We start from the raw sequence: 14,546 nt of genomic DNA on the forward strand, positions 1-14,546 counted from the left end.
TAGGACCGTAGTGATTGGCGCGATCTATTGGCAAAGTGATAAAGGGGAATAACTGAGGAATGTCGCACATTGCTAACACTGAACTATAAAGAAGGATAACAATATATGGATGAACGTCTTTATTAGACTGAGAGCCACGTTTTGGTAAATGTGTTAACACCGTTTTCGAAGCAAATGGTGAACAGAATAAGGATTGAGAGGCATATATACATGTAATGGGAATTGTTTGTATAGTACAATGTGAATTAGGACAATCGTATGGGAAGGCCAGCTAACTACGTATTGCTTAAGATAGATAAAATGAGTTTGTAGTAGCGAAGGACTGACCTTCACGCGGAGACTGACCATCGGCAGGTTGTTCAACTATAAATCTGTTGTGAGACTATGTTGAGATTAAATATTATATTATCATTCTTCTGAAGATGAACTATGATTCAATGCAAGTTTGTTTTTTTCTTTGCTTTTGTCATGATTAATGTGTGTTTGGTTCACCACACACCACTGCAAAAAGACATAAAGACTATGCTAAATACATGGGGATCTCACAATGGCTGAGGCAGGGATATTGATATGGTTTATTCTTAATAAGATAAATTTCATCAACCGGATACGCCCTGAGACACACACTTCTTGACATACGACTCAAATAATTCGAATATTTAATTTGCATAAAGTCAGAATGATTTGTTCAGGTAAATAATTTGACCAGTACCTCAAAAATATGAATTAAGGAATCAAATTTAAGCAAGTAAAAATCTATGGCCCGTTTTTTATTGTATTGTTGTCCCTAGTGATATCTTTTTTATGATAGCGTACTAGTTTTATATTACGAGCTGTGATACTCTAGTAGTTTTACTGTCCTTCGATGACAGATTTTGTATGTTCTAAATTTATTGATTAAATGTTGATATAAATTGTTCTCGTCACGATATGGCTACATATTGCCGATGTACGTTAAATATTAACTCACACAGTCAGGGTCAGGGTGTTAGGCAAGGAACGCTATTCCTGGAACCAACCCTTTCAACCACAAGACACCTTGTTTGAGTGGCATTTTAGAAGTTGAGACGTACAATATGGAACAAGTTTTTATGGATAATAACTTCTTTATTTCGTGAGTGCGACGTTTCGATACAGATTCTTGTACCGTTGTCAAGCAAGAGTGATACATGAAGTGGAGGAGCTGCATATTTATGCTGTGTATAACAATGAAACTACATACATTGTAATTGACAAAGGAAACAACATAATTGCCATAATTGGTTAAGCAGTAAGCTGAGGAAGCCAGTGAGTACACAAAGGATAGTGAATGGAAGCCAGAGATGTATAAATACAGGAGTGGTACAATGAAGGAGATGTTTATACAATAGGTGCGATGTTTATACAATAGATTGGGCTTGGTGGAGGAGTGGATCATAAGCTGATGGAATGAAGTATCCTTGGTCACGGTTGATGGTCACAGGACACCTGTCCACATTTAGTCTCCTCTACGGAGAGCAATGGGGTACTGTTAAACATAAACCCTAAATCTGGTAATGGGGTTAACCTCTGTTCAATGGTATTACCCTTACTATAGTTCTGTACATACATGAGGAAGGGGGATTTTATGGATGACAACTTCTTAAGAGGAACACGTTGCGGAGTATATCCTAACTCCTTCATCGGGTGAATGAATGGTATGAGGCTGACAGCTTATCAACACAAGTAATAAAGCACAAAGACAGCAGCAGGCTAAACAATGGAACCCAACAGTTAAAGGACAAATGGAAACGTGCACTTGAAATGTCTGATGCATACTGGGCTTGTACCAGACTGGACCTATGATGCTGGATGCCCGTTGATGCTTGCAATCGTATCTGCATTTCGAAGATCGAATCACTGGATTGTCTGGTCCAAAACCCCGCCTAAAACAAGTATATTGCTTTGTAAGGCATGGGACACGAAAACGAACATTATCTATATATGTATCTTGAATTGACGCGGCAACCGACAATCAGTTCTAACTCCGTACGACCTCTCACTTGAGAAAGAACGGGATCTTAAAACTCAAGTTTCGTAAATATATTTATACTGCCTAGGAAAGGATATGTCAAATATGCCAAAGTTGTTCTCCTGATATGCATAATTAAAGAAATTAGCATACCCGGGTTAGAATCACTCCTCAGCAGCCCGTGCTTGTCATAAGAATTGGTAGTCAGACTTGCTGAGTTGGTTAACGCATGTCAGTTTATCCAAATTTCTTTAAATTCTCATGGTGTCAGTCCCTTGATTGTATGGTTTATACTTCACACACCGTCGTCATACAACTCAAATCCTGCTGAATAGGGCGTTAAACAACCATCAAACATGAAACGGGCAAAGTATTCACAAATTATCATGAATATTATCACACGTGTTCATATTTATTAGGGTAGCCTGGTGGTTAAAACGTTCGCTCGTCACGCCGAAGACCCGGGTTCGACTCCCAACATGGGTACAATGTGTGAAGCCCATTTGTGGTGTCCCCCGCCGTGATATTGCTAGAATATCGCTAAAGTTGACGTAAAACCAAACTCACTTATATTTATGAAAATTTGGCTCTTTCATTTCAATAGTTGAAAAGACATACATCCACAGCAAAGGTAAACCTCTTATACAAATGTTTTCACACAGCGTTTGCAAACGTTGATGTAGAAACATATAGCAAAAACACAAATGGTCACGGTCGTGCTTCCACAATTTTTAACTTTACATTCAGTCTTTTCAAAGATTAACATATTCCTCTTAATATATACATAGGAGTTCGTGAATACGTTCACCGCATTTGTTGTCGATTAGTCGTATCTATGTTTTCATAAATGAATTTTACATTTTATCTTTTCAGTATGTTAAACGATTAACACATTCCTTGAAATATAGACATACTATTTCGTGAAAAACGAGAGCGGCTTTTGTCAGTATTACAAAAGGTTTTTGTCACAGTGACTGAGCACGTGCATGCATGACTGACTCAGCATAACGTCCTTACATAAATGCCATGCTTGGTAAAGTACTAATAATTGTAGCTGTAATAACACCCTTTCACTATTGATATAGTGATTCTACACAGCAAATGTAGATCCACATCGACGTTGCACGCAGGTGACTGATCCTGAATGTGATGTTTTCCTGCGGTACTGCTGCATTGTCCGTGTGCTTTAATCATGAAAACAATCGTATGTAGTCCGTATTAATTAACTATCGCGTGATGTCCGATTACACTGGCATTTTTGTTTAATTTGCTGTTCATTTTGTTATTCGAAAACAAATCTTATTTATTGTCATATATGACCGTATTCTAACTGACAGATGTTCAGTCTATATTATTCACTTGTAATAGTGGTTATGTTGGGCGTTCTTGATGATTCTGGGGTAAGATCCATTTTAGTGTAAAAAGGCACAAAACATCTCTGACATTTCAACAGAACCAGTGTTCTATTGGGTAGTGTCCCATTCTTGACGACCGCCTCCGTGGTGTAGTGGTTAGAGCCCGGAGAGCGGAAGGTCGCGGGTTCGATCCCCGACCGCGTCATACCAAAAGACGTTAAAATATGGTACTTGTTGGTCCCTGCCTGGCTCTCGGCATTAATGGGTACAACAAGGACTGGTCGGCTCGGAGTCAGTATAATGTGTCTGAGTGGGGTATTCATGCTTCACTGCGGCATGGTATCTCAGTGGGCTAGCACCAAAGAACCAGCTTCAGTCTGGGCTAGTACCAGCAACCGCACATACACATACACACGCATTTACGTCGTCATATGAGCGAAATATTCTCAAGCACGACGTTTAACCCAATTTCACCTCACCTCACCCATTTTGGACTGATCACTGATCCGTTAAGGGGTGAAGTGACGCTGTCAGAACTGGGACTAACAGAATGACCACTATCAAAACTGGGATAACTAGCTGTACCAATTAAGGGTAATTATGTGAATGCAATCAACTGAGAGAAGTACAGGGCAAGTAACATTCCTGAACACTGATACAGAGTTATGGCGTCATATCTCTCTGCCTGTGGCAGTGTTGCTCAGTGAGTGGTGACTTTGAAGTGATTGACTTTCAAGAATAAACTGTTTTAGTTTTAGTCTTTTTTGTTTTAGTCTCAGTTTTTAGTTGCATCCGAGGTTTACTCCCACTGTGCCATTGGAAATGGGCAGTGTTAAAACAACAGAGGGATTAGGGTATAGTCTGTATCAGGCTAGTGGGCAGTAGTATATATAATACAAACCCCGCCTAAAACAAGAGTATATTGCTTTATGGGCATGGGACACGAAAACGAACATTATCTATATATCTTGAATTGACGCGGCAACCGACAATCAGTTCTAACTCCGTACGACCTCTCACTTGAGAAGGAACGGGATCTTAAAATCAAGTTTTGTTATGATATATTTATACTGCCTAGGAAAGTCAAATATGCCAAAGTTGTTCTCCTGATATGCATAATTAAAAGAAATTAGCATTACCCCTGGTTAGAATCACTCCTCAGCAGCCCGCAGCTTGTCATAAGAATTGGTGAGTCAGACTTGCTGAGTTGGGTTAACGCATGTCCAGTTGGTCCCAAAATTCCCTTTTTAAATTCCTCATGGTGCCAGTCCCTTGATTGTATGGTTTATACTTCTCCACGCACCGTCGTCCGTACAACCTAAATCCTAGTTGAATAGGGCGTTACAACAACCATCAAACATGGAAACGGGCAAAAGTATTCACAAATTATCATGAATATTATCACACGTGTTCATATATTTATTAGGGTAGCCTGGTGGATTAAGACCAGTTCGCTCGTCACGCCGAAGACCCGGTTCGACTCCCAACATGGGTACAATACCGTGGCCAAGAAGCCCATTTTGTGGTGTCCCCGCCGTGATATTGCTAGAATATCGCTTCGAAGTTGACAGTAAAACCAGAGCTCACTCACTCACTATATATGCATGAAAATTTGGCTCTTTTCCATTTCCAATAGTTGACAGACATCCACAGCAAGGGTAAACCTCTCATTAATAACAAGTTTTCTACACAGCGTTTGGTAAACGTTGATGTAGAAAACACATTGCAAAAACACTCATTTTAGGCCACGGTCGTAAGCTCCATTTTGTCATGTTCCACACCTTAAATCTTTACATTCATTCTTTTTAAAGCATTAACATATCTCTTTAAATATATGCATAGGAGTTCGTGAATACGTCTACAGCATTTGTTGTCGATTAGCTCGCATCTATGTTTCTTTGCTAAATGAATTTTGGCATTTTATCTCTTCTCAGTATGTTAAACGATTAACACATCTCTTGAAATATAGACATTACCATTTCGTGAAACACGAGAGCGGATTTTGTTAGGTATTATTGTGTGCAAGGGTTTCGCCTCACAGTGACTGAGCGTGCGTGACTAGCTCAGCAACGTCCTTACATAAATGCCATGCTTGGTAAAAGAACTAATAATTGTAGCTGTAATAACACCTTTCACTATTGATATAGTGATTCTACACAGCAAATGTAGATCCACATCGACGTTGCACGCAGGTGACTGATCCTGAATGTGATGTTTTCCTGCGGTACTGCCATTGTCCGTGTGCTTTAATCGTAGAAACAATCGTATGTAGTCCGTATTAATTAACTATCGCGTGATGTCCAGATTACACTTTAGCATTTTTGTTTTAATTTGCCATTCACATTTTGTTATTCGAAAACAAATCTTATTTATTGTCATATATGACCCGTATTCTAACTGACAGATGTTTCAGGTCTATATTATTCACTTGTAATGAGGTGGTTATGTTGGGCGTTCTTGATGATTCTATGGGTAAGATCCATTTTAGTGTAAAAAGGCACAAAACATCTCTGACATTTCAAGCAGAACCAGTGTTCTGATTAGGTAGTGTCCCATTCTTGACGACCACCTCCGTGGTGTAGTGGATTTAGAGGCCGAGAGGCAGAGGTCCTTGGGTTCGATCCCCGACCGCGTCATACCAAAAGACGTTAAAATATGGTGCTTGTTTGGTCCTGCCTGGCTCTCGGCATTAATGGGTACAACAAAAGGACTGAATCGGCTCAGAGTCAGTTATAAATGTGTCTGGTGGAATTATTCATTGCTTCACTGCGGCATGGTATCTCAATTGGGCTAGCGCAAAGGGGAACCAGCTTCAGTCTGGGCTGAGTACCAGCAACCGCACATACCACATACACACGCATTTACGTCGTCATATGGGCAGAAATATTCTCAAGCACGACGTTTAACCAGACTTCACCTCACCTCACCCATTTTGGAGTGATCACGCTGATCCGTTAAAGGGTGAAGTGACCTTCTAATCAGAACTGGGACAAACAGAATGACCACTATCAAAACTGGGATAACTAAGCGCTAATACCAATTAAAGGAGTGAAATTATGTGGATACCTGCAATCCAACTGAGAGGAGGTACAGGGCAAGTAACATTCCTGAACACTTGATACAGAGTTATGGCGTCATATCTCTCTGCCTGGGGCGAGTGTTGCTCCGAGTGAGTGGTGACTTTGGAAGTGATTGACTTTCAAGGAATAAAGCTGTTTTAGTTTTAGTCTTTTTGTTTTAGTCTCAGTTTTTAGTTGCATCCGAGGTTTACTCCCACTGTGCCATTGGAAATGGGCAGTGTTAAAACAACAGAGGGATTAGGGTATAGTCTGTATCAGGCTAGTGGGCAGTAGTATATATAATATAGTGTACTTAACTCTTAAGTCATACATACTTAATTCATAAACTAGTATGTAACTGGCATTTACTCTGCAAGACAAAAGCGTAATAAGTTTGAAATAATAAAAACATACAAGTGATATGCATCTTAGGAAACATCAGTATGAGTAACATCAATAACATCATCAACATATCTGGAAACACCAGTTAAATGAGAGACACAATCAAGGTATTGCAGAACAGATTTTCTTTTATGCTGGAGATCATCCTTCAGGGTGAGAAATCTAGTGTTAACGTCATGTGTTTATAGATAAATAAAGCAAAGATGCAATTAACAATATGATGACAAGTGAACATACAGGCATGCAAGAGTTCTAGCTTATAGATTTTGCAGTCATAATCATACGAAACTTGCCCTAACATTTACAAATCGATTGCTTTTAGTTATGAAGTGATGAACAGATTTCAGTGGCGGATCTAGAGGAGGGGGGTGGGGGGTGCGGGGGTTCGACCCCCCCTGAAAATTACTAAAGACCACATTGAAGTTAATGTTTTGCAATGGCAGAGCCAAGGTGGGGCTCTGAAACAGAAGGTGGGGTTCTGACACACACCCCCCCCTTTTGAATTTTTTTGGATCCCCCTATGGGTTTGCATATCAATGATGATTCTCTATTAACTACACTTCAAAATTCCCACGAAGAGGGGATTGCAGATTTTGTACACTGTCTTCTTGATTCAGCTTCAAGTATGAAAAGACAAATGAAACATTTTTATCCTGAAACTAGTAAACCTAAATTGAATAAAGCTTGTAGACAAGCGAGGACAGAAAGCAGGAAAGCCCTAAGAAACTTTAGACGATGTCGCAGTGAATATAATCGTACAGGCTACTGTAGACTTACAAACCTTTATAAAGCTTCTTACAGAAAATTCAAATATGATATCCATATGATATTTTGGAAAAAATATACGTTCTCTACAAAGTCGCTCTACCCCAACAGGAAATATATCGAAAACGGAATGGTTATGTCATTTTAAGAATCTCTTTTCCAATAAGGATATTGCTTACGATGTTGATAATTGGCCATTAGATTGCGACAATGATGTGCGCAGTGAAGAGTTTAATGATGTTGATAGGGTTCTGCTTGAATCACTTATTACGGAATATGATATACTGGATGCTGTGTCTCGTCTTAAAGTTGGTAAATCTGCTGGAGTTGATGGTGTTATTTCAGAAATGCTGAAATACTCACTACCTGACATCATGCCCTTCCTGGGTGAAATGATGAATCGAGTATTTGATACAGGTCGTTTTCCTTCCGTCTGGGCGCAATCTATTATTATCCCGTTATATAAAAACGGAAATGCACAAAATCATGACCAATTATAGGGGCATTTCGCTGACTAGTATTCTTGGTAAAACTTTTACATCTATTATCAACAGTAGGTTAACACAATGGTCGAATATGTAGAGATTCGATACCGGAATCTCAAGCAGGATTTAGAAAGGACTACTCAACATTTAATCATATATTTACCCTGTATGCTATCATTGAGAGATATTTATCCTTTAGCAAGCGGAAGTTGTCTGTAGATTTTGTAGATTTCAAAAAGGCGTTTGATTCTGTAGATAGAGGTAGAATGTGGAAATGTTTAAGAAATAGAGATTTGAGGGGTAAAATGTATGTTGCCATGAGATCGATGTATTCCAATGTAAAATCATGTGTCCGCTGTGGCAATGGTGTAAGTGACTTTTTCGATTGCCCCGTTGGTCTACGTCAAGGATGTGCTTTTTAAGTCCTCTTCTTTTCCGCTTTTTCATTTCGCCAACGGGATTGTATTTAGATATGATGAAGTCTGGTAAACATGGCATCCAACTTTCTCCCGATCTAATCGAACTTTCATGTTATTATTTGCTGATAATGTGATTCTTATCGCTGCAATTGGTCTGTAGTGGTCTTCAAAATCAACTTGATATACTTTCCTTACAGTATACAGATATAAATGGCAGTTAGGTGTGAATCACAGTAGGTTAACACAATGGTCGAATATGTAGAGGTTTGATACCGGAATCTCAAGCAGGATTTAGAAAGGACTACTCAACATTTAATCATATATTTACCCTGTATGCTATCATTGAGAGATATTTATCCTTTAGCAAGCGGAAGTTGTATGTAGATTTTTAGATTTCAAAAAGGCGTTTGATTCTGTAGATAGAGGTAGAATGTTGAAATGTTTAAGAAATAGGGATTTGAGGGGTAAAATGTATGTTGCCATAAGATCGATGTATTCCAATGTAAAATCATGTGTCCGCTGTGGCAATGGTGTAAGTGACTTTTTCGATTGCCCCGTTTGTCTACGTCAAGGATGTGTTTTAAGTCCTCTTCTTTTCTCCTTTTTCATTAACGAACTGTATTTAGATATGATGAAGTCTGGTAAACATTGCATCCAACTTTCTCCCGATCTAATCGAACTTTTCATGTTATTATTTGCTGATGATGTGATTCTTATGTCCAATTCTGTAATTGGTCTTCAAAATCAACTTGATATACTTTCAGCGTATACAGATAAATGGCAGTTGAGTGTGAATCTTGATAAAACAAACATTGTTATATTCCGTAGAGGTGGTCCTTTGTCGGCTAGAGAGAAATGTTTTTTTAAAGATAAACGTATGAATGTTGTGAATGATTATATATACCTTGGCATATTGTTTACCCATACGCTGAATCTGAATAGGTCTGTACTTAACCTGGCGAGGAGAGCAAAGAAAGCTCTTTTACAACTTCACTGTGTTGTTCCTATGCTCGGTGTTATTCTACAGACTATTTACTTCAAATTATTTGATTCCTCAAGTACAACCAATTTTAATGTATGGATCTGAAATATGGGGTTTAAAGAGTATTATACCTATTAAAAAATAATTTGCTTGCCTGTAAATAGTTACTAAATGTTGGTTTATCAACACCAAATGCTATGGTTTATGGTGAATGTGGGAGGTTTCCATTGTACATATCATCTTATTGTCGTTGTTTAAAATATTGGTGTAAAATAATTAATATGCCTAAAAAAGTCGTTTACCTAAAAAAGCCTTCAATATGATTTTACATCTTGATTATCTTGGAAAGAATAATTTGAATCTCATATTCACACCTTACTATTTAGATATGGTTTTGGTTGTATTTGGTTACAACAGACCGTTGGCAATGTAAACATGTTTATTAGACAGTTTCGTATGCGGGCTGTTGATATGTTTAAGCAGGAATGGCATTCAACTACTAATGAAAGTTCTAGATATGATTCATATTCTCAGTTTAAGTCGTTGCTTGAACCAGGGTCTTATCTTGCCCACCTTCGCTACAGAAATGTTCGTAATGCTTTTATACGTTTTAGATTAGGCCTTAATGATTTATTAATTAACCGTGGAAGATATTTTCTATGAAAAAAACCCAAAGATTATGTCCATTCTGCTACATTATTGAAGATGAATTCCATTTTATGTTTATTTGTCCTGTATATGAAAATCTAAGAAATAACTATCTACAGCAACTGTCTTTATCTCAAATCAATGTTAAACTATTGTCTTTCTTACTTTCCTGCAAAGAGCCTCCAAAACAACACAAAGTAGCCCTATTTATTTAAAATGCATTTTTGTGAAGAAAAGAATTGACTAGTTAATAAGTTGATTATATATGCCATTGTTAATATGTATATATTTTGTATATGGGCCTATGGCCTTTCATACAATAAAGAATTGAATTGATTTAATCCAAGACGTAGGCCTCCCCATGGGCACCAATCATCTCCATTCCTGCCGATCTCTTTCTTTATGCACATAATTCGGAATTTGTACTTGAATAGGCGAAGTTAAAATAAGATAATTTGGCCAAGAGTTTTAATGTGGTTGTCATATGTACATCGATGATCTGGTATAAAGCAGCCATGAAATGTCCACTACTAGTCCCTTCTGCTGACTTACTCACCTGAACTGTAGATATGAAGGTGATCGGTGAGACCGCCTCGTCTGTTTCTTAGTAGGTCTATGCATAAACGATTCTTTATGATGAAGCGCCCCAACAAGACTGTGTGGTGATAGCCTCAACTTTCGCTTTGTGGCCAGCAATGTTTCAGCAGCTCTAGATCTAGCTGTTGGTGTTCATATTACACCACTTTTAAGGTACAGTCAATCAAACTTTCTGCCAAGAGTTTAAAGACTTTGATATCGAAACCATTGTTTTGATCCAGGATTTTGCAACTTTTTCAGTTTCGGGTTAAATGCTGGTGGCCATCTTGGATGTTCAGCTAAAATTAGCGTTCGCATTAATATTCAGGTTGGAACCAAACTTTTTTTAAACTTCTTTAAGTAATGAACACAAAAGAATATGTCATTTGCTTTCATCAAAAACTTTCACGGAATCCCATAAGCTACTTGACTAATAGTTCCGTGTCACTCTAAACATGAATGCGTACATCTAATTATAAAACCAATGAGTCTCTAATCGGCAGTTCAGAGGAAGGTTATTGGCTATTTGACTATTTGTGAACGATAACAGGTCATCGTTGTTCTTGAATATTCTCGGAGCCTCTGGATATGCCGGAACGTTGTAGCACAAGTCTAAATATAGCAACGGAAGCAAGGCCTAATAGTAATAAATACAAGGACAAAGACACCAGCAGTGATGGTAAATTAATTTAATAAGTCCCAAGCGCTAGGAAGATATGTTCCCTGGTCACGATTGATTGTTGGTTGGCTTCTTCTGATGTCTATGGCCTCTTGCAATTTTCTTTGCCGCCAGTTGTTGTTGTTGACAGATAGGGCCATTCAAACCCCACTGTTGTTATCGGAAAGTTGATGACACATTTACAAGAGAAAATTGCAAGAGTCACTTGGGACTTATTAATTTAATTTACCATCACTGCTGGTCTCTTTGTCCTTGTATTTATTACTACAAACATTAATATTACTACTGTGAAAAAATGCGGAGCAAGCAAAGGGAGGTAATATAATTATTGGGCCAAGCCATGGATGCATCCAGGGTATAGTGGAGAGTGATCGTAACGTATACCCTGGAGATTATCGAGGATGGATCCCCTCAAGCATGGCTGGATGAAAGGCACTGTAAACAAGAGTTTGCTTCCAGTTTTGCTTCCACCAGGGACCCCACCAGCTCCCGACTACCTTCTCAAACTGCTGAAATGTTGCTGTGCAAACTCCACCTCAGCAAAGTGTGGATGTGCTGTTGCTCGACTTCCCTGTACAAGGTATTGTGAATGTGCATTACGTGATGACTGCTATAACCAGCACACGAGAGCTGCCCTGAGTGTGCTACATGAAAGCGACTGACATTTCTAATCCATTGTGCCAAATGACTAAAACTGACTTTGCCTATCACTCAGACTGATCTGGGTAATTATGATGCTGTCATAACATGCTATTATTCATACAATTAATTATTTAACATCTGCAATGTTCTCTGTAATAGGTTTCCTTACCCCTGTTTTCCTTGTACCAGTCACCTAACTTCATTTTAGAAATTTTACAATAAAATAATTGCCTTTTACCTGCTTTTAGAACATTATTTATAAGTAAAATGGTATAATTACATATTGTCTAGATAAAAGGGTTTTTAAAAATTCATAATTCCCTTTGTTTTAATACTGTAAAGAACTCCCATATCGTGTGTGAGCAAAAGTTGTGAAAACATATGTTGTATACCAAGTACATAAAATATCATTAATCACTGAAACGCTCATAGTGTGTTTCCTTGTAACCACAAACATGTAGCAGATTATCAAAAGAGAGTGATTTATAAACAATCTTATTTTTTTAAAACCCTCAAGGGTGCCAAATAGTTTATTCATCTTTAGAATCCGAGGGAATGAATTCATGGAAAAAAACTATTGTGGGACCTAAATTGCAAGGTCAAGTCAATATTCTGCCTTACTATATATCTAAATATAAAATATATAATATATGAGGCAGTTAGTCTGTATTATTTCTGGTACAATTGGCAGTTCAGTGGAAGGAAATTGGCTATTTGACTATTGGTGAACGACAACAGGTCATCGATTGGCTTAAAACGTTAGTTAAATGTTTTGGTCAAATTATCTTGTTAGGAATTTTCGAAAGCCATCAGAAATTCCTGCATTGAGAATCAGATCAACAAGGAGGTGGGCACAGTAGTATTGTCAGGGGGTCCGGAACTTCAAATACAGTTTTTTCCTAAACAGATACTTCCATTTTTCCATTTATGGCATTATCAACACTTTATCAAAAGAAACAACACCATCATGTGGAAGTTTAATGAATTGTAAACTGTATTGGTTGTTTTGTATTACAGTTTCTACAGTTGGCAATTTAGGTCCCACAATAGTTTTTTCCATGAATTCACTCCCTCAGACACTAAAGCTGGACAACAATAATAACATTCGGATTTTGTTTCAATTGGAGCATTGAACCAATGCCAGATCAAAGTAATAGTAATTATATTGTCACCGATTGTTTGAGCATGAGTTGACGAATGGTATTCTAATCTTGAACCATGTGAGACAGGCGTTTTCTGGTAGTTAGAAATGTTTGTTATCTAAACTTTTCATTCAATTCCTGTGTATTATCGAATCCCTGAATAAATAGTCTGGTTAATTAGAAATAACAAACACATTTAAGATGACCTTAGTTGTAGTTGTCGTTAAACCTATTTACAGTGTAAATGGGTGTGATATTTTGTGATATTAATGCGATGAATGATATATTTTTCAAATCCTTTTGCATTGGATACATAGCTATAGAATTTAAATTAGTTTGACAGGTGTACGAAGCAACTCCTCAGTAAGAGTGATTGTGTGAGTTTTAGTGTTGCGTTGTATTTAGCAATATTCCAGCAATATCACAGCTGGATCCTCAGTAAGAAATTGCGAGAAACGGCAATATTGCATTACCGTTCTCTCAGCTTTTTTTCCGTCCTGACACGCTAGTTTTTCGTGCTTTAATACAGCGTTCAGTCAGGGCAACTTCCACCTACGGTAGTTCGTGATATAAGAATTACACAGAAACATGTAGGTTTTATGTCGACTCAAGTTTCGGCTTTGCCAATAGGCCTGGGCCTAGATTTTCGAAGCTCTCTTAGCGCTAAGATAGTCGTAAGTTAATGTTAATGTATGGCACTTACGACTATCTTAGCGCTAAGAGAGCTTCGAAAATCTAGGCCCAGGACCTAGATTTTAAGATGGTCGTAAGTGACATACATTAACATTAACTTACGACTGTCTTAGCTCTAAGAGAGTTTCGAAAATCTAAGCACTGTATTCCAATATCTGACGGCTACTGTTAGACCGCAACTACCGCGGCGCCCCAAGCAGGCAAGCGGGCGCAACTCCAGGAATGTTCCACCATTCTATGGCCAGACTCTTATGGTGTCGTCTTGAGAAAGAACAGGATCTTACAACTTAAGTTTCATGAATATATGTGATTCCTGGAGAGAGAGAAGTATGTCAAGGTCCTTCTCTCGATATGTATAATTTAAGAAATGAGCATACCTGTGAATAGAACCCATCTGGGTTACAATCAACCCTCAACAGCCCATGTGTGCCGTAAGAGGCAACACATTAGCTTTTTGGCTTTTTTTTAATTTCAATACTTGTAAAGACATAAATCCATATCAAAGGTTAACCTCGAATGAAAATGTTTTCTGACTCCAGTTTGAAACGTTGATGTAGATATAGATAACACATGATACCACCATTCATTTTAGGTCACAGTCTTGTTTGCATTTCTTGTCATGTTCTACAAAACAACTTTATATATAATATTTTCAGTCTTTTAAAAGATTAAAATATGCCGTTAAATATATATATAAATAAAGTCTTTT

Source organism: Haliotis rubra, unplaced genomic scaffold, assembly GCF_003918875.1.
Source record: "Haliotis rubra isolate DU_JTF1 unplaced genomic scaffold, ASM391887v1 Scf162, whole genome shotgun sequence".
NCBI classification, from domain to species: domain Eukaryota; kingdom Metazoa; phylum Mollusca; class Gastropoda; order Lepetellida; family Haliotidae; genus Haliotis; species Haliotis rubra.